This window comes from Hippopotamus amphibius, chromosome 3 (assembly GCF_030028045.1).
Source record: "Hippopotamus amphibius kiboko isolate mHipAmp2 chromosome 3, mHipAmp2.hap2, whole genome shotgun sequence".
Classification (NCBI taxonomy): domain Eukaryota; kingdom Metazoa; phylum Chordata; class Mammalia; order Artiodactyla; family Hippopotamidae; genus Hippopotamus; species Hippopotamus amphibius.
This window is the reverse complement of record NC_080188.1, coordinates 103955809-103974496: the sequence shown is the minus strand read 5'-3', so window position 1 is coordinate 103974496 and position 18688 is coordinate 103955809.

Genomic DNA, 18688 nt, shown 5'->3' with positions numbered 1-18688 from the left:
GAACCCCACTGGGCAGGTGTTTCTGGGCAAAGGTCAAACACAGTTTCTGTGATGGCCTCACCACATGGGTGGCCCCCCACCGGGTTGGGTGTGCCCAGGCCAAGGTGACACTCAGGGGCCATGACCGCCTTACCACGTGGGTGACCAGTGTGATGTGGCAACCTGTTGGGCAGCACATGACTGTGCCAAAGTGACACCTGGTGGCTGTGATGGCCTCACCATGCAGGTGACCTGTACAAGGCCTCACCACATGGGTGGCATGCATGAGGTTGCTCTCCACTGGGCAGAGTGTCCCAAGGCCGAGGTGACACCTGGTGGCCATGATGGCCTCACCATGCAGATGGCACATGTGGAGTGGCATCCCTCTGGATGGGATTTGCCCAGGCCGAGGTCAAACCCCACTTCCATTATGGCCTCAATACGTGGGTGACCCACATGAGGTTGCACCCAGCTTGGTGGGTTGTGCCAGTTCTGAGGTGAAACCCAGTGGGCATGAAGGCCTAGCCACACGGGAGACCCACACATGGTGGCACACAGCCAGGCAGTGTGTAACTGGGCCGAGGTGACACCCAGTGACCATTACTGCCTTGCCTCTTGGGTGATATGTGTGAAGTGGCACTCTGTGGGGTGGGGTGTGACCAGGCCTAAGTGACACCCTGGCCATGAGGGTCTTGCCATGTGCATCACCTGCATGAGGTGGCTCCCCACTGGGCAGGTTGTGAAGTGGCCGAGGTGAAACTCGGCATCCTGACCACATCGCCACGCAGGTGGCATGTGCGATGTGTCACCGTGATGGGTGGGGTTTGCCCAGGTCTAGGTGACACCCAGCTGCCATGCAGGCCTCATCAGGCAGATGCACCACAGTATGTGGCACTCCTCCAGTTGGTGTGTGCCCAGGCGAAGGTGAATCCCAGCATTCATGAGGGCAACAACATGTGGGTGACCCATGCGAGGTGGCAGCCCCCAGGTGATGTGTGACTGGGCTGAGGCAACACCCAATGGCATGACAGCCTCACCAAATAGGTGACCCTGGTGTGGTGGCATCCCACCAGGCGGCATGTGCCCAGGCCAATGTCAAACACAGCTTCTGTGATGGCCTTGCCACTCGGGTGACAGGGGCAAGGTGGCTCCCCATCAGGTGGCGTGTGCCTGGGCTGAGGTGACAGCCAGCCGCTATGATGTACTTGCCACGTGGGTTACCTATGTGAGGTGGCACCCCACTGGGTGGATATGCCCAGGTTGATGTGACACCTGGCAGCCTTGATGGCCACAGCACGTGGGTGACTGATGTGACGTGGCACTCTGCTAGGTGGGGTGTGATGGATCTGATGTGACATCTGGCAGCCATAATGGCCTTGCAACATGGGTGGCACATGCAAAGTGGCACACCGCAGGTGGGATGTGAGGGGGTCTAGGTGACACCCGGTGGCTTTGACGGTGCAGCTATGTGTGACAAGTGCAAGGGTGCACCCATCTGGGTGGGGTGTTACTGGACCGAGGTTACACCTTGTGACCATAATGGCCTCAGCACTTGGGTGGTATGCATGATGTGGCACCCTGCCAGCAGGGTGTGATGGGGCCAATGGACACCCCGTGGTTGTGACAGGCTCTCAACACAGATGACCCATGTGAGGTGGCTTTTTGCCGGGCAGGGTGTGACTGAGCTGAGGTGACATCTGGCAGCCATTACAGCCTCACCACATGGGTGACCCATGCATGGTGGCATCCTGTTGGGCTGGATGTGCCTGGGCCTAGGTGACAGCCGGTTGCCATGAGGGCCATGCCACAAGTGTGACCCTTGTGAGATGGCACTCTGGTGGGTGGGGTGTGCATGGGCCTAGGTGCCACCTGGTGGCTGAGAGGGCCTTGCAACCCAGGTGACCCTCATGAGATGGCACCCTGCCTGATGGGGTGTGCCCAATTCAAGGTGATACCTGATGGTCATGACAGCATCACCACATGCATGGCATGCGCAAGGTGGTACACTGTTGGGCTGTGTTTGATAATCCTAGGTGACACCCTGTGGCCGTCATGGCCTTGCCATGTGGGTGGCATGCACGAAGTGGCTCCTGGCCGGACATGGTGTCCCTGGGCTGAGGTGAGACCTGGCAACACTGAAGGCCTCACCACATGGCTTACACATGTAAGGTGGCACCCCACAGGGTGGATGTGCCTGGGCTGAGGTGAGGCCTGATATCCCTGATGGCCTCACCACGTGGGTGAATCACATGAGTTGACACCCCACCAGGCAGGGTGTGGTGGGGCTGAAGTGACACCCAGCAGCCGTAATGGCCTTGCAATGTGGGTGGAACCTGCAAAGTGCCACCGCTCTGGGCAGGGTGTAAGGGTGCCAAGGTGACACATGGTGCTGTGATGGCCCAGCTACATGGGTGGCAAGTGCAAGGTTGCACCCCACCAGGTGGGGTGTTACAGGGCCGAGGTGGCACCTGGTGTCTGTGATGGCCTCACCACTTGGGTGGCACACACATGGTAGCACCCTGCCAGGCAAGGTGCGATGGGGCCAATGGACACCCTGTGGCTGTGACAGCCTCGCAACCCTGGTGACCTATAGTAGGTGGCTTCCTGCTGGGCAGGTTGTGACCGAGCTGAGGTGACACCCGGCAGCAGTGATGGCCTTGCCACATGGGTGACCTGCAAGAGGCGGCACCATGCTGTGGGGGTTGTGACCAGGCCAAGGGGACACCTGGCGGCCATGACAGCCATGCCACAATCGTAGCAAGTGTGAGATTGCACCCTGCAGGCTGCAGTGTGAGCAGGCCAAAGTGATCCACAGCAGTTGTGAGAGCCACATCACATGAGTGACCCTTGCAAATTGGCACCCTGTTAGGTGGTGTGTGACTGGTCCAAGGTGATGCCCAGTGGCCATGAGGACCTCACCACATGGGTGACGCACATGAGCTGGCACCCTGCCTGGCAGGGGGTAACCAGGCCAAGGTGACATCTGGTGGCATTCAGGTGCTCACAACGTGAGTAACCATGCGAGGTGGCATCTCACATGGTGGGGTATGCCCGGATTGAGGTGACACACATTGACCAAGACAGACTTGCAGCACAGGTGGCATGCACCAGGTGACACCCCACTGTGCAGTGTGTGATCGGGCTGAGGTGACACCTGGTGGCTGTGATGGTCTCGTCCTGAGGGAAGCACATGCTAGTTGACACCCTGGTAGGTGGGTATTGACCAGGAAGTGGTGACACCCAGTCGCCGTGATGGCCTCACTACATGGGGGACACACAAGAGATGACATGGTGCCAGGTGTGGTGTCACAGGGACAAGGTGGCACCTACTGGTGTGATTGCCTAGCTATGCGGGTGGCACATCAAGGTGGCACCTGGCAGGGTGGGGAATGACGGGGCTGAAGTGACACCTGGTGGCCATGATGGCCTAGCCATGTGAGTAGCATGCACTATGTAGCACCCCATCGGGCAGTGTCTGAGTGGGCTTAGGTGACACCTCGCGGCCTTGATAGCCTCACCATCCTGGTGACATGGGTGAGGTAGCACCTTGCCTGGTGGGGTGTGACGTGGCTGAGATGACACATGGTGGTCATGATCCCTTGCCTCTTAGGTGGCTCTAGCATGGTGGCACCCTGCTGTGAATGCTATGAAGGGGTCAAGGTGACATCCCATGGCTATGACAGCCTCACCACATGGGTGACCCAAGTGAGGTGGCTCCCCACAAGACATGGTGTGACTGAGCTAAGCTGTCACCCAGTGGCAGTGACGGCTTCTCCATGCAGGTGATCCATACGAGGTTGTACCCCGCTGGGTGGTGTGTGAAGCAACCAGGGTGACACCTGGTGGCTGTGAGGGCCTCATCACGTGGGTGATCTGTGCATGGTGGCTCCCCACCAGGCATTGTGTGCTCAGGCAGAGGAGACATCTGGCAGCCATGACAGCCTCACCATACAGTTGACCTTTGCCAGGTGGCAACCTGCGGGGTGGGGTGTGACCATGCAGACGTGACACCCAGTGGTGTGACCAGCTTGCCATGCAGGTGCCATGTTGAGGTGACATTCTCCTGGGCAGGGAGTGACGGGGCTGAACATTGGTGGCCGTGAGTGCTGCAACATGTGGGTGGCACATGCTAGGTGACATCCCAATGGGCAAGGTGTACCCAGGTCGAGATGACACTCAGTGGCTGTGAAGGCCTCACAACACAGGTGACCCATGCAATGTGGCATCCCTCAGGTCAGGGTGTGCCCTGGTTGAGATGATACACAGTGACCATGATGGACTCACAATGTGGGTGGCTTGCTCAAGGTGACACCCCACAGGGCAGGGTGTGATCGGGCTGAGGTGACACCCGGCAGCCATGATGGGCTTGCCACATGGATGGCACACAAGAGATGACACCCAACTGGGCATGGTGTCATGGGGATGAGGTAAAACACTATGGCCGTTACTGCCTCACCATGTGGGTAGCACATGTGAGGTCACACCCCACCAGGCCTAGAGTGATGGGGCCAAAGTGAAACATGGTGGCTGAGATGACTTGCCACGTGGGTGGCTAGCACGAGGTGGCACCCAGCTGTGCGTGGTGTGAACGGGCCAAGATGACACCCGGCAGCCGTGACAGCCTTGCCACGCTGGTTACCCCTGTGTGGTGGCATCCTACTGGGTGGCGTATGACTGGGCCAAGGTGACAACCAGCAGCCATGAAGGCCTCACTACATGGGTGACATTCGTGAGTTGAAACCCCACTGGGTGGGGTGTGCCCAGGCCTAGGTGACACATGGCGGCCGTGAGGGCCTCAACACACTGGTGACCTGCATGAGGTGGTATCCTGCTGGGTGGGGTGTGCCCATGCCGAGGTGACATCTGGTTGCTGTGATTGCCCTGCAACGTGGGTTACCAGTGCTGGGTGGGGTGCACCCAGGTTGAGGTGACACATGGTTGGTGTGACAGATGAGCAATATGGGTGGCATGTGAAAGGTGACACTCCACTGGGGAGGGTGTGACCAGGCTGAGGTGACACCTTGTGGCTGTGATGGCCTTGCCATGTGGGTGGCATGTACGAGGTAGCACCCCACCAGGTAGGGAGTGATGGGGCCGAGGTTCCACCAGGCCACTGTAATGTCCTCAACATGCGGGTGACCAATGAGATGTAGCATCCCACCAGGTGGGGTGTGCCCAGGCCTAGGTGACACCTGGCAGCCATGAAGGCCTCACATTTCAGGTGACTTGTGCGAAGTGGCATTGCACACGGCAAGGTGCACCTGGGTTGAGGTGACACCTGATGACTGTGATGGACTCACAACACGTGTGGCTTGCATGAGGTGACACACTGGAGGACAGAGTGTGATTGAGCTAAGGTGACACCTGGTGGCTTTGGTGTCCTCATCACATGGGTGGCATGCAAGAGATGACACCCCACCAGGTGTGGTGTCATGGGGATGAGGTGACAGCTAGTGTCTGTGACTGCATTGTCATGTGGGTGGCACATGTGAGGTAGCACCCCATCAGGTAGGGAGAGTTGGGGCCGAGGTGACACATGGTGGCTGTGACAGCCTCACCACATGGGTGACCTGCATGAGGTGGCATTCCACCATGAGGTGTGTGTCTGGGCCATTTTGACACCCAGTGGCTGTGAAGTCCTCACCACGTGGGTGGCTCATGCAAGGTTTCACCCTGCCAGGTGGTGTGTTATGGGGCTGAGGTGACACGCCACGGTCATGATGACCTTGCCATGCTGGTGACATATGTGAGGTTTTACCTGACCTGGTGGGGTTTGACAGGACTGATGTGACACCCGGCAGCCATGAAGGGTTTGCCTCACAGGTGACCCGTGTGAGGTGGCACCCTGATGGGTGGAGTACAATGGGGCTGAGGTGACACCTGGTGGCTGTGACGGCCTTGCAATGTGTGTGGCCTGTACGAGGTAGCACCCCACCAGGCAGGGAGTGATGGGGCTGAGGTTCCACCAGGCCACAGTAATGTCCTCAACATGCGGGTGACCAATGAGATGTAGCATCCCACCAGGTGGGGTGTGCCCAGGCCTAGGTGACACCTGGCAGTGTGTGGGCCTCACCAAATGGGTGACCCTGGCTGGCTGGAACCCCACTGGGCAGGTGTTTCTGGGCCAAGGTCAAACACAGTTTCTGTGATGGCCTCACCACATGGGTGGCACCCCACCGGGTTGGGTGTGCCCAGGCCAAGGTGACACTCAGGGGCCATGACCGCCTTACCACGTGGGTGACCAGTGTGATGTGGCAACCTGTTGGGCAGCACATGACTGTGCCAAAGTGACACCTGGTGGCTGTGATGGCCTCACCATGCAGGTGACCTGTACAAGGCCTCACCACATGGGTGGCATGCATGAGGTTGCTCTCCACTGGGCAGAGTGTCCCAAGGCCGAGGTGACACCTGGTGGCCATGATGGCCTCACCATGCGGATGGCACATGTGGAGTGGCATCCCTCTGGATGGGATTTGCCCAGGCCGAGGTCAAACCCCACTTCCATTATGGCCTCAATACGTGGGTGACCCACATGAGGTTGCACCCAGCTTGGTGGGTTGTGCCAGTTCTGAGGTGAAACCCAGTGGGCATGAAGGCCTAGCCACACGGGAGACCCACACATGGTGGCACACAGCCAGGCAGTGTGTAACTGGGCCGAGGTGACACCCAGTGACCATTACTGCCTTGCCTCTTGGGTGATATGTGTGAAGTGGCACTCTGTGGGGTGGGGTGTGACCAGGCCTAAGTGACACCCTGGCCATGAGGGTCTTGCCATGTGCATCACCTGCATGAGGTGGCTCCCCACTGGGCAGGTTGTGAAGTGGCCGAGGTGAAACTCGGCATCCTGACCACATCGCCACGCAGGTGGCATGTGCGATGTGTCACCGTGATGGGTGGGGTGTGCCCAGGTCTAGGTGACACCCAGCTGCCATGCAGGCCTCATCAGGCAGAGGCACCACAGTATGTGGCACTCCTCCAGTTGGTGTGTGCCCAGGCGAAGGTGAATCCCAGCATTCATGAGGGCATCAACATGTGGGTGACCCATGCGAGATGGCAGCCCCCAGGTGATGTGTGACTGGGCTGAGGCAACACCCAATGGCATGACAGCCTCACCAAATAGGTGACCCTGGTGTGGTGGCATCCCACCAGGTGGCGTGTGCCCAGGCCAATGTCAAACACAGCTTCTGTGATGGCCTTGCCACTCGGGTGACAGGGGCAAGGTGGCTCCCCATCAGGTGGCGTGTGCCTGGGCTGAGGTGACAGCCAGCCGCTATGATGTACTTGCCACGTGGGTTACCTAGGTGAGGTGGCACCCCACTGGGTGGATATGCCCAGGTTGATGTGACACCTGGCAGCCCTGATGTCCTCAGCACGTGGGTGACTGATGTGATGTGGCACTCTGCTAGGTGGGGTGTGATGGATCTGATGTGACATCTGGCAGCCATAATGGCCTTGCAACATGGGTGGCACATGCAAAGTGGCACACTGCAGGTGGGATGTGAGGGGGTCTAGGTGACACCCGGTGGCTTTGACGGTGCAGCTATGTGTGTGACAAGTGCAAGGGTGCACCCATCTGGGTGGGGTGTTACTGGACCGAGGTTACACCTTGTGACCATAATGGCCTCAGCACTTGGGTGGTATGCATGATGTGGCACCCTGCCAGCAGGGTGTGATGGGGCCAATGGACACCCCGTGGTTGTGACAGGCTCTCAACACAGATGACCCATGTGAGGTGGCTTTTTGCCGGGCAGGGTGTGACTGAGCTGAGGTGACATCTGGCAGCCATTACAGCCTCACCACATGGGTGACCCATGCATGGTGGCATCCTGTTGGGCTGGATGTGCCTGGGCCTAGGTGACAGCCGGTTGCCATGAGGGCCATGCCACAAGTGTGACCCTTGTGAGATGGCACTCTGGTGGGTGGGGTGTGCATGGGCCTAGGTGCCACCTGGTGGCTGAGAGGGCCTTGCAACCCAGGTGACCCTCATGAGATGGCACCCTGCCTGATGGGGTGTGCCCAATTCAAGGTGATACCTGATGGTCATGACAGCATCACCACATGCATGGCATGCGCAAGGTGGTACACTGTTGGGCTGTGTTTGATAATCCTAGGTGACACCCTGTGGCCGTCATGGCCTTGCCATGTGGGTGGCATGCACGAAGTGGCTCCTGGCCGGACATGGTGTCCCTGGGCTGAGGTGAGACCTGGCAACACTGAAGGCCTCACCACATGGCTTACACATGTAAGGTGGCACCCCACAGGGTGGATGTGCCTGGGCTGAGGTGAGGCCTGATATCCCTGATGGCCTCACCACGTGGGTGAATCACATGAGTTGACACCCCACCAGGCAGGGTGTGGTGGGGCTGAAGTGACACCCAGCAGCCGTAATGGCCTTGCAATGTGGGTGGAACCTGCAAAGTGCCACCGCTCTGGGCAGGGTGTAAGGGTGCCAAGGTGACACATGGTGCTGTGATGGCCCAGCTACATGGGTGGCAAGTGCAAGGTTGCACCCCACCAGGTGGGGTGTTACAGGGCCGAGGTGGCACCTGGTGTCTGTGATGGCCTCACCACTTGGGTGGCACACACATGGTAGCACCCTGCCAGGCAAGGTGCGATGGGGCCAATGGACACCCTGTGGCTGTGACAGCCTCGCAACCCTGGTGACCTATAGTAGGTGGCTTCCTGCTGGGCAGGTTGTGACCGAGCTGAGGTGACACCCGGCAGCAGTGATGGCCTTGCCACATGGGTGACCTGCAAGAGGCGGCACCATGCTGTGGGGGTTGTGACCAGGCCAAGGGGACACCTGGCGGCCATGACAGCCATGCCACAATCGTAGCAAGTGTGAGATTGCACCCTGCAGGCTGCAGTGTGAGCAGGCCAAAGTGATCCACAGCAGTTGTGAGAGCCACATCACATGGGTGACCCTTGCAAATTGGCACCCTGTTAGGTGGTGTGTGACTGGTCCAAGGTGATGCCCAGTGGCCATGAGGACCTCACCACATGGGTGACGCACATGAGCTGGCACCCTGCCTGGCAGGGGGTAACCAGGCCAAGGTGACATCTGGTGGCATTCAGGTGCTCACAACGTGAGTAACCATGCGAGGTGGCATCTCACATGGTGCGGTATGCCCGGATTGAGGTGACACACATTGACCAAGACAGACTTGCAGCACAGGTGGCATGCACCAGGTGACACCCCACTGTGCAGTGTGTGATCGGGCTGAGGTGACACCTGGTGGCTGTGATGGTCTCGTCCTGAGGGAAGCACATGCTAGTTGACACCCTGGTAGGTGGGTATTGACCAGGAAGTGGTGACACCCAGTCGCCGTGATGGCCTCACTACATGGGGGACACACAAGAGATGACATGGTGCCAGGTGTGGTGTCACAGGGACAAGGTGGCACCTACTGGTGTGATTGCCTAGCTATGCGGGTGGCACATCAAGGTGGCACCTGGCAGGGTGGGGAATGACGGGGCTGAAGTGACACCCGGTGGCCATGATGGCCTAGCCATGTGAGTAGCATGAACTACGTAGCACCCCATCGGGCAGTGTCTGAGTGGGCTTAGGTGACACCTCGCGGCCTTGATAGCCTCACCATCCTGGTGACATGGGTGAGGTAGCACCTTGCCTGGTGGGGTGTGACGTGGCTGAGATGACACATGGTGATCATGATCCCTTGCCTCTTAGGTGGCTCTAGCATGGTGGCACCCTGCTGTGAATGCTATGAAGGGGTCAAGGTGACATCCCATGGCTATGACAGCCTCACCACATGGGTGACCCAAGTGAGGTGGCTCCCCACAAGACATGGTGTGACTGAGCTAAGCTGTCACCCAGTGGCAGTGATGGCTTCTCCATGCAGGTGACCCATACGAGGTTGTACCCTGCTGGGTGGTGTGTGAAGCAACCAGGGTGACACCTGGTGGCTGTGAGGGCCTCATCACGTGGGTGATCTGTGCATGGTGGCTCCCCACCAGGCATTGTGTGCTCAGGCAGAGGAGACATCTGGCAGCCATGACAGCCTCACCATACAGTTGACCTTTGCCAGGTGGCAACCTGCGGGGTGGGGTGTGACCATGCAGACGTGACACCCAGTGGTGTGACCACCTTGCCATGCAGGTGCCATGTTGAGGTGACATTCTCCTGGGCAGGGAGTGACGGGGCTGAACATTGGTGGCCGTGAGTGCTGCACCATGTGGGTGGCACATGCTAGGTGACATCCCAATGGGCAAGGTGTACCCAGGTCGAGATGACACTCAGTGGCTGTGAAGGCCTCACAACACAGGTGACCCATGCAATGTGGCATCCCTCAGGTCAGGGTGTGCCCTGGTTGAGATGATACACAGTGACCATGATGGACTCACAATGTGGGTGGCTTGCTCAAGGTGACACCCCACAGGGCAGGGTGTGATCGGGCTGAGGTGACACCCGGCAGCCATGATGGGCTTGCCACATGGATGGCACACAAGAGATGACACCCCACTGGGCATGGTGTCATGGGGATGAGGTAAAACACTATGGCCGTTACTGCCTCACCATGTGGGTAGCACATGTGAGGTCACACCCCACCAGGCCTAGAGTGATGGGGCCAAAGTGAAACATGGTGGCTGAGATGACTTGCCACGTGGGTGGCTAGCACGAGGTGGCACCCAGCTGTGCGTGGTGTGAACGGGCCAAGATGACACCCGGCAGACGTGACAGCCTTGCCACGCCGGTTACCCCTGTGTGGTGGCATCCTACTGGGTGGCATATGACTGGGCCAAGGTGACAACCAGCAGCCATGAAGGCCTCACTACATGGGTGACATTCGTGAGTTGAAACCCCACTGGGTGGGGTGTGCCCAGGCCTAGGTGAAACATGGCGGCCGTGAGGGCCTCAACACACTGGTGACCCGCATGAGGTGGTATCCTGCTGGATGGGGTGTGCCCATGCTGAGGTGACATCTGGTTGCTGTGATTGCCCTGCAACGTGGGATACCAGTGCTGGGTGGGGTGCACCCAGGTTGAGGTGACACATGGTTGGTGTGACAGATGAGCAATATGGGTGGCATGCGAAAGGTGACACTCCACTGGGGAGGGTGTAACCAGGCTGAGGTGACACCTTGTGGCTGTGATGGCCTTGCCATGTGGGTGGCATGTACGAGGTAGCACCCCACCAGGTAGGGAGTGATAGGGCCGAGGTTCCACCAGGCCACTGTAATGTCCTCAACATGCGGGTGACCAATGAGATGTAGCATCCCACCAGGTGGGGTGTGCCCAGGCCTAGGTGACACCTGGCAGCCATGAAGGCCTCACATTTCAGGTGACTCGTGTGAAGTGGCATTGCACATGGCAAGGTGCACCTGGGTTGAGGTGACACCTGATGACTGTGATGGACTCACAACACGTGTGGCTTGCATGAGGTGACACACTGGAGGACAGAGTGTGATTGAGCTAAGGTGACACCTGGTGGCTTTGGTGTCCTCATCACATGGGTGGCATGCAAGAGATGACACCCCACCAGGTGTGGTGTCATGGGGATGAGGTGACAGCTAGGGGCTGTGACTGCATTGTCATGTGGGTGGCACATGTGAGGTAGCAAACCATCAGATAGGGAGAGTTGGGGCCGAGGTGACACATGGTGGCTGTGACAGCCTCACCACATGGGTGACCTGCATGAGGTGGCATTCCGCCATGAGGTGTGTGTCTGGGCCATTTTGACACCCAGTGGATGTGAAGTCCTCACCACGTGGGTGGCTCATGCAAGGTTTCACCCTGCCAGGTGGTGTGTTATGGGGCTGAGGTGACACGCCACGGTCATGATGACCTTGCCATGCTGGTGACATATGTGAGGTTTTACCTGACCTGGTGGGGTTTGACAGGACTGATGTGACACCTGGCGGCCATGATGGGTGTGCCTCACAGGTGACCCGTGTGAGGTGGCACCCTGATGGGTGGAGTACAATGGGGCTGAGGTGACACCTGGTGGCTGTGACGGCCTTGCAATGTGTGTGGCCTGTACGAGGTAGCACCCCACCAGGTAGGGAGTGATGGGGCCGAGGTTCCACCAGGCCACAGTAATGTCCTCAACATGCAGGTGACCAATGAGATGTAGCATCACACCAGGTGGGCTGTGCCCAGGCCTAGGTGACACCTGGCAGTGTGTGGGCCTCACCAAATGGGTGACCCTGGCTGGCTGGAACCCCACTGGGCAGGTGTTTCTGGGCCAAGGTCAAACACAGTTTCTGTGATGGCCTCACCACATGGGTGGCACTCCACTGGGTTGGGTGTGCCCAGGCCAAGGTGACACTCAGGGGCCATGACAGCCTTACCACGTGGGTGACCAGTGTGTTGTGGCAACCTGTTGGGCAGCACATGACTGTGCCAAAGTGACACCTGGTGGCTGTGATGGCCTCACCATGCAGGTGACCTGTACAAGGCCTCACCACATGGGTGGCATGCATGAGGTTGCTCTCCACTGGGCAGAGTGTCCCAAGGCCGAGGTGACACCTGGTGGCCATGATGGCCTCACCATGCGGATGGCACATGTGGAGTGGCATCCCTCTGGATGGGATTTGCCCAGGCCGAGGTCAAACCCCACTTCCATTATGGCCTCAATACGTGGGTGACCCACATGAGGTTGCACCCAGCTTGGTGGGTTGTGCCAGTTCTGAGGTGAAACCCAGTGGGCATGAAGGCCTAGCCACACGGGAGACCCACACATGGTGGCAAACAGCCAGGCAGTGTGTAACTGGGCCGTGGTGACCCCCAGTGACCATTACGGCCTTGCATCATGGGTGATATGTGTGAAGTGGCACTCTGTGGGGTGGGGTGTGACCAGGCCTAAGTGACACCCTGGCCATGAGGGTCTTGCCATGTGCATCACCTGCATGAGGTGGCTCCCCACTGGGCAGGTTGTGAAGTGGCCGAGGTGAAACTCGGCATCCTGACCACATCGCCACGCAGGTGGCATGTGCGATGTGTCACCGTGATGGGTGGGGTGTGCCCAGGTCTAGGTGACACCCAGCTGCCATGCAGGCCTCATCAGGCAGAGGCACCACAGTATGTGGCACTCCTCCAGTTGGTGTGTGCCCAGGCGAAGGTGAATCCCAGCATTCATGAGGGCATCAACATGTGGGTGACCCATGCGAGATGGCAGCCCCCAGGTGATGTGTGACTGGGCTGAGGCAACACCCAATGGCATGACAGCCTCACCAAATAGGTGACCCTGGTGTGGTGGCATCCCACCAGGTGGCGTGTGCCCAGGCCAATGTCAAACACAGCTTCTGTGATGGCCTTGCCACTCGGGTGACAGGGGCAAGGTGGCTCCCCATCAGGTGGCGTGTGCCTGGGCTGAGGTGACAGCCAGCCGCTATGATGTACTTGCCACGTGGGTTACCTAGGTGAGGTGGCACCCCACTGGGTGGATATGCCCAGGTTGATGTGACACCTGGCAGCCCTGATGTCCTCAGCACGTGGGTGACTGATGTGATGTGGCACTCTGCTAGGTGGGGTGTGATGGATCTGATGTGACATCTGGCAGCCATAATGGCCTTGCAACATGGGTGGCACATGCAAAGTGGCACACTGCAGGTGGGATGTGAGGGGGTCTAGGTGACACCCGGTGGCTTTGACAGTGCAGCTATGTGTGTGACAAGTGCAAGGGTGCACCCATCTGGGTGGGGTGTTACTGGACCGAGGTTACACCTTGTGACCATAATGGCCTCAGCACTTGGGTGGTATGCATGATGTGGCACCCTGCCAGCAGGGTGTGATGGGGCCAATGGACACCCCGTGGTTGTGACAGCCTCTCAACACGGATGACCCATGTGAGGTGGCTTTTTGCCGGGCAGGGTGTGACTGAGCTGAGGTGACATCTGGCAGCCATTACAGCCTCACCACATGGGTGACCCATGCATGGTGGCATCCTGTTGGGCTGGATGTGCCTGGGCCTAGGTGACAGCCGGTTGCCATGAGGGCCATGCCACAAGTGTGACCCTTGTGAGATGGCACTCTGGTGGGTGGGGTGTGCATGGGCCTAGGTGCCACCTGGTGGCTGAGAGGGCCTCGCAACCCAGGTGACCCTCATGAGATGGCACCCTGCCTGATGGGGTGTGCCCAATTCAAGGTGATACCTGATGGTCATGACAGCATCACCACATGCATGGCATGCCCAAGGTGGTACACTGTTGGGCTGTGTTTGATAATCCTAGGTGACACCCTGTGGCCGTCATGGCCTTGCCATGTGGGTGGCATGCACGAAGTGGCTCCTGGCCGGACATGGTGTCCCTGGGCTGAGGTGAGACCTGGCAACACTGACGGCCTCACCACATGGCTTACACATGTAAGGTGGCACCCCACAGGGTGGATGTGCCTGGGCTGAGGTGAGGCCTGATATCCCTGATGGCCTCACCATGTGGGTGAATCACATGAGTTGACACCCCACCAGGCAGGGTGTGGTGGGGCTGAAGTGACACCCAGCAGCCATAATGGCCTTGCAATGTGGGTGGAACCTGCAAAGTGCCACCGCTCTGGGCAGGGTGTAAGGGTGCCAAGGTGACACATGGTGCTGTGATGGCCCAGCTACATGGGTGGCAAGTGCAAGGTTGCACCCCACCAGGTGGGGTGTTACAGGGCCGAGGTGGCACCTGGTGTCTGTGATGGCCTCACCACTTGGGTGGCACACACATGGTAGCACCCTGCCAGGCAAGGTGCGATGGGGCCAATGGACACCCTGTGGCTGTGACAGCCTCGCAACCCTGGTGACCTATAGTAGGTGGCTTCCTGCTGGGCAGGTTGTGACCGAGCTGAGGTGACACCCGGCAGCAGTGATGGCCTTGCCACATGGGTGACCTGCAAGAGGCGGCACCATGCTGTGGGGGTTGTGACCAGGCCAAGGGGACACCTGGCGGCCATGACAGCCATGCCACAATCGTAGCAAGTGTGAGATTGCACCCTGCAGGCTGCAGTGTGAGCAGGCCAAAGTGATCCACAGCAGTTGTGAGAGCCACATCACATGGGTGACCCTTGCAAATTGGCACCCTGTTAGGTGGTGTGTGACTGGTCCAAGGTGATGCCCAGTGGCCATGAGGACCTCACCACATGGGTGACGCACATGAGCTGGCACCCTGCCTGGCAGGGGGTAACCAGGCCAAGGTGACATCTGGTGGCATTCAGGTGCTCACAACGTGAGTAACCATGCGAGGTGGCATCTCACATGGTGGGGTATGCCCGGATTGAGGTGACACACATTGACCAAGACAGACTTGCAGCACAGGTGGCATGCACCAGCTGACACCCCACTGTGCAGTGTGTGATTGGGCTGAGGTGACACCTGGTGGCTGTGATGGTCTCGTCCTGAGGGAAGCACATGCTAGTTGACACCCTGGTAGGTGGGTATTGACCAGGAAGTGGTGACACCCAGTCGCTGTGATGGCCTCACTACATGGGGGACACACAAGAGATGACATGGTGCCAGGTGTGGTGTCACAGGGACAAGGTGGCACCTACTGGTGTGATTGCCTAGCTATGCGGGTGGCACATCAAGGTGGCACCTGGCAGGGTGGGGAATGACGGGGCTGAAGTGACACCTGGTGGCCATGATGGCCTAGCCATGTGAGTAGCATGCACTATGTAGCACCCCATGGGGCAGTGTCTGAGTGGGCTTAGGTGACACCTCGCGGCCTTGATAGCCTCACCATGCTGGTGACATGGGTGAGGTAGCACCTTGCCTGGTGGGGTGTGACGTGGCTGAGATGACACATGGTGGTCATGATCCCTTGCCTCTTAGGTGGCTCTAGCATGGTGGCACCCTGCTGTGAATGCTATGAAGGGGTCAAGGTGACATCCCATGGCTATGACAGCCTCACCACATGGGTGACCCAAGTGAGGTGGCTCCCCACAAGACATGGTGTGACTGAGCTAAGCTGTCACCCAGTGGCAGTGACGGCTTCTCCATGCAGGTGATCCATACGAGGTTGTACCCCGCTGGGTGGTGTGTGAAGCAACCAGGGTGACACCTGGTGGCTGTGAGGGCCTCATCACGTGGGTGATCTGTGCATGGTGGCTCCCCACCAGGCATTGTGTGCTCAGGCAGAGGAGACATCTGGCAGCCATGACAGCCTCACCATACAGTTGACCTTTGCCAGGTGGCAACCTGCGGGGTGGGGTGTGACCATGCAGACGTGACACCCAGTGGTGTGACCAGCTTGCCATGCAGGTGCCATGTTGAGGTGACATTCTCCTGGGCAGGGAGTGACGGGGCTGAACATTGGTGGCCGTGAGTGCTGCACCATGTGGGTGGCACATGCTAGGTGACATCCCAATGGGCAAGGTGTACCCAGGTCGAGATGACACTCAGTGGCTGTGAAGGCCTCACAACACAGGTGACCCATGCAATGTGGCATCCCTCAGGTCAGGGTGTGCCCTGGTTGAGATGATACACAGTGACCATGATGGACTCACAATGTGGGTGGCTTGCTCAAGGTGACACCCCACAGGGCAGGGTGTGATCGGGCTGAGGTGACACCCGGCAGCCATGATGGGCTTGCCACATGGATGGCACACAAGAGATGACACCCAACTGGGCATGGTGTCATGGGGATGAGGTAAAACACTATGGCCGTTACTGCCTCACCATGTGGGTAGCACATGTGAGGTCACACCCCACCAGGCCTAGAGTGATGGGGCCAAAGTGAAACATGGTGGCTGAGATGACTTGCCACGTGGGTGGCTAGCACGAGGTGGCACCCAGCTGTGCGTGGTGTGAACGGGCCAAGATGACACCCGGCAGCCGTGACAGCCTTGCCACGCTGGTTACCCCTGTGTGGTGGCATCCTACTGGGTGGCGTATGACTGGGCCAAGGTGACAACCAGCAGCCATGAAGGCCTCACTACATGGGTGACATTCGTGAGTTGAAACCCCACTGGGTGGGGTGTGCCCAGGCCTAGGTGACACATGGCGGCCGTGAGGGCCTCAACACACTGGTGACCCGCATGAGGTGGTATCCTGCTGGGTGGGGTGTGCCCATGCCGAGGTGACATCTGGTTGCTGTGATTGCCCTGCAACGTGGGTTACCAGTGCTGGGTGGGGTGCACCCAGGTTGAGGTGACACATGGTTGGTGTGACAGATGAGCAATATGGGTGGCATGCGAAAGGTGACACTCCACTGGGGAGGGTGTGACCAGGCTGAGGTGACACCTTGTGGCTGTGATGGCCTTGCCATGTGGGTGGCATGTACGAGGTAGCACCCCACCAGGTAGGGAGTGATGGGGCCGAGGTTCCACCAGGCCACTGTAATGTCCTCAACATGCGGGTGACCAATGAGATGTAGCATCCCACCAGGTGGGGTGTGCCCAGGCCTAGGTGACACCTGGCAGCCATGAAGGCCTCACATTTCAGGTGACTCGTGCGAAGTGGCATTGCACACGGCGAGGTGCACCTGGGTTGAGGTGACACCTGATGACTGTGATGGACTCACCACACGTGTGGCTTGCATGAGGTGACACACTGGAGGACAGAGTGTGATTGAGCTAAGGTGACACCTGGTGGCTTTGGTGTCCTCATCACATGGGTGGCATGCAAGAGATGACACCCCACCAGGTGTGGTGTCATGGGGATGAGGTGACAGCTAGTGTCTGTGACTGCATTGTCATGTGGGTGGCACATGTGAGGTAGCACCCCATCAGGTAGGGAGAGTTGGGGCCGAGGTGACACATGGTGGCTGTGACAGCCTCACCACATGGGTGACCTGCATGAGGTGGCATTCCACCATGAGGTGTGTGTCTGGGCCATTTTGACACCCAGTGGCTGTGAAGTCCTCACCACATGGGTGGCTCATGCAAGGTTTCACCCTGCCAGGTGGTGTGTTATGGGGCTGAGGTGACACGCCACGGTAATGATGACCTTGCCATGCTGGTGACATATGTGAGGTTTTACCTGACCTGGTGGGGTTTGACAGGACTGATGTGACACCCGGCAGCCATGAAGGGTTTGCCTCACAGGTGACCCGTGTGAGGTGGCACCCTGATGGGTGGAGTACAATGGGGCTGAGGTGACACCTGGTGGCTGTGACGGCCTTGCAATGTGTGTGGCCTGTACGAGGTAGCACCCCACCAGGTAGGGAGTGATGGGGCTGAGGTTCCACCAGGCCACAGTAATGTCCTCAACATGCGGGTGACCAATGAGATGTAGCATCCCACCAGGTGGGGTGTGCCCAGGCCTAGGTGACACCTGGCAGTGTGTGGGCCTCACCAAATGGGTGACCCTGGCTGGCTGGAACCCCACTGGGCAGGTGTTTCTGGGCCAAGGTAAAACACAGTTTCTGTGATGGCCTCACCACATGGGTGGCACCCCACCAGGTTGGGTGTGCCCAGGCCAAGGTGACACTCAGGGGCCATGACCGCCTTACCACGTGGGTGACCAGTGTGATGTGGCCACCTGTTGGGCAGCACATGACTGTGCCAAAGTGACACCTGGTGGCTGTGATGGCCTCACCATGCAGGTGACCTGTACAAGGCCTCACCACATGGGTGGCATGCATGAGGTTGCTCTCCACTGGGCAGAGTGTCCCAAGGCCGAGGTGACACCTGGTGGCCATGATGGCCTCACCATGCGGATGGCACATGTGGAGTGGCATCCCTCTGGATGGGATTTGCCCAGGCCGAGGTCAAACCCCACTTCCATTATGGCCTCAATACGTGGGTGACCCACATGAGGTTGCACCCAGCTTGG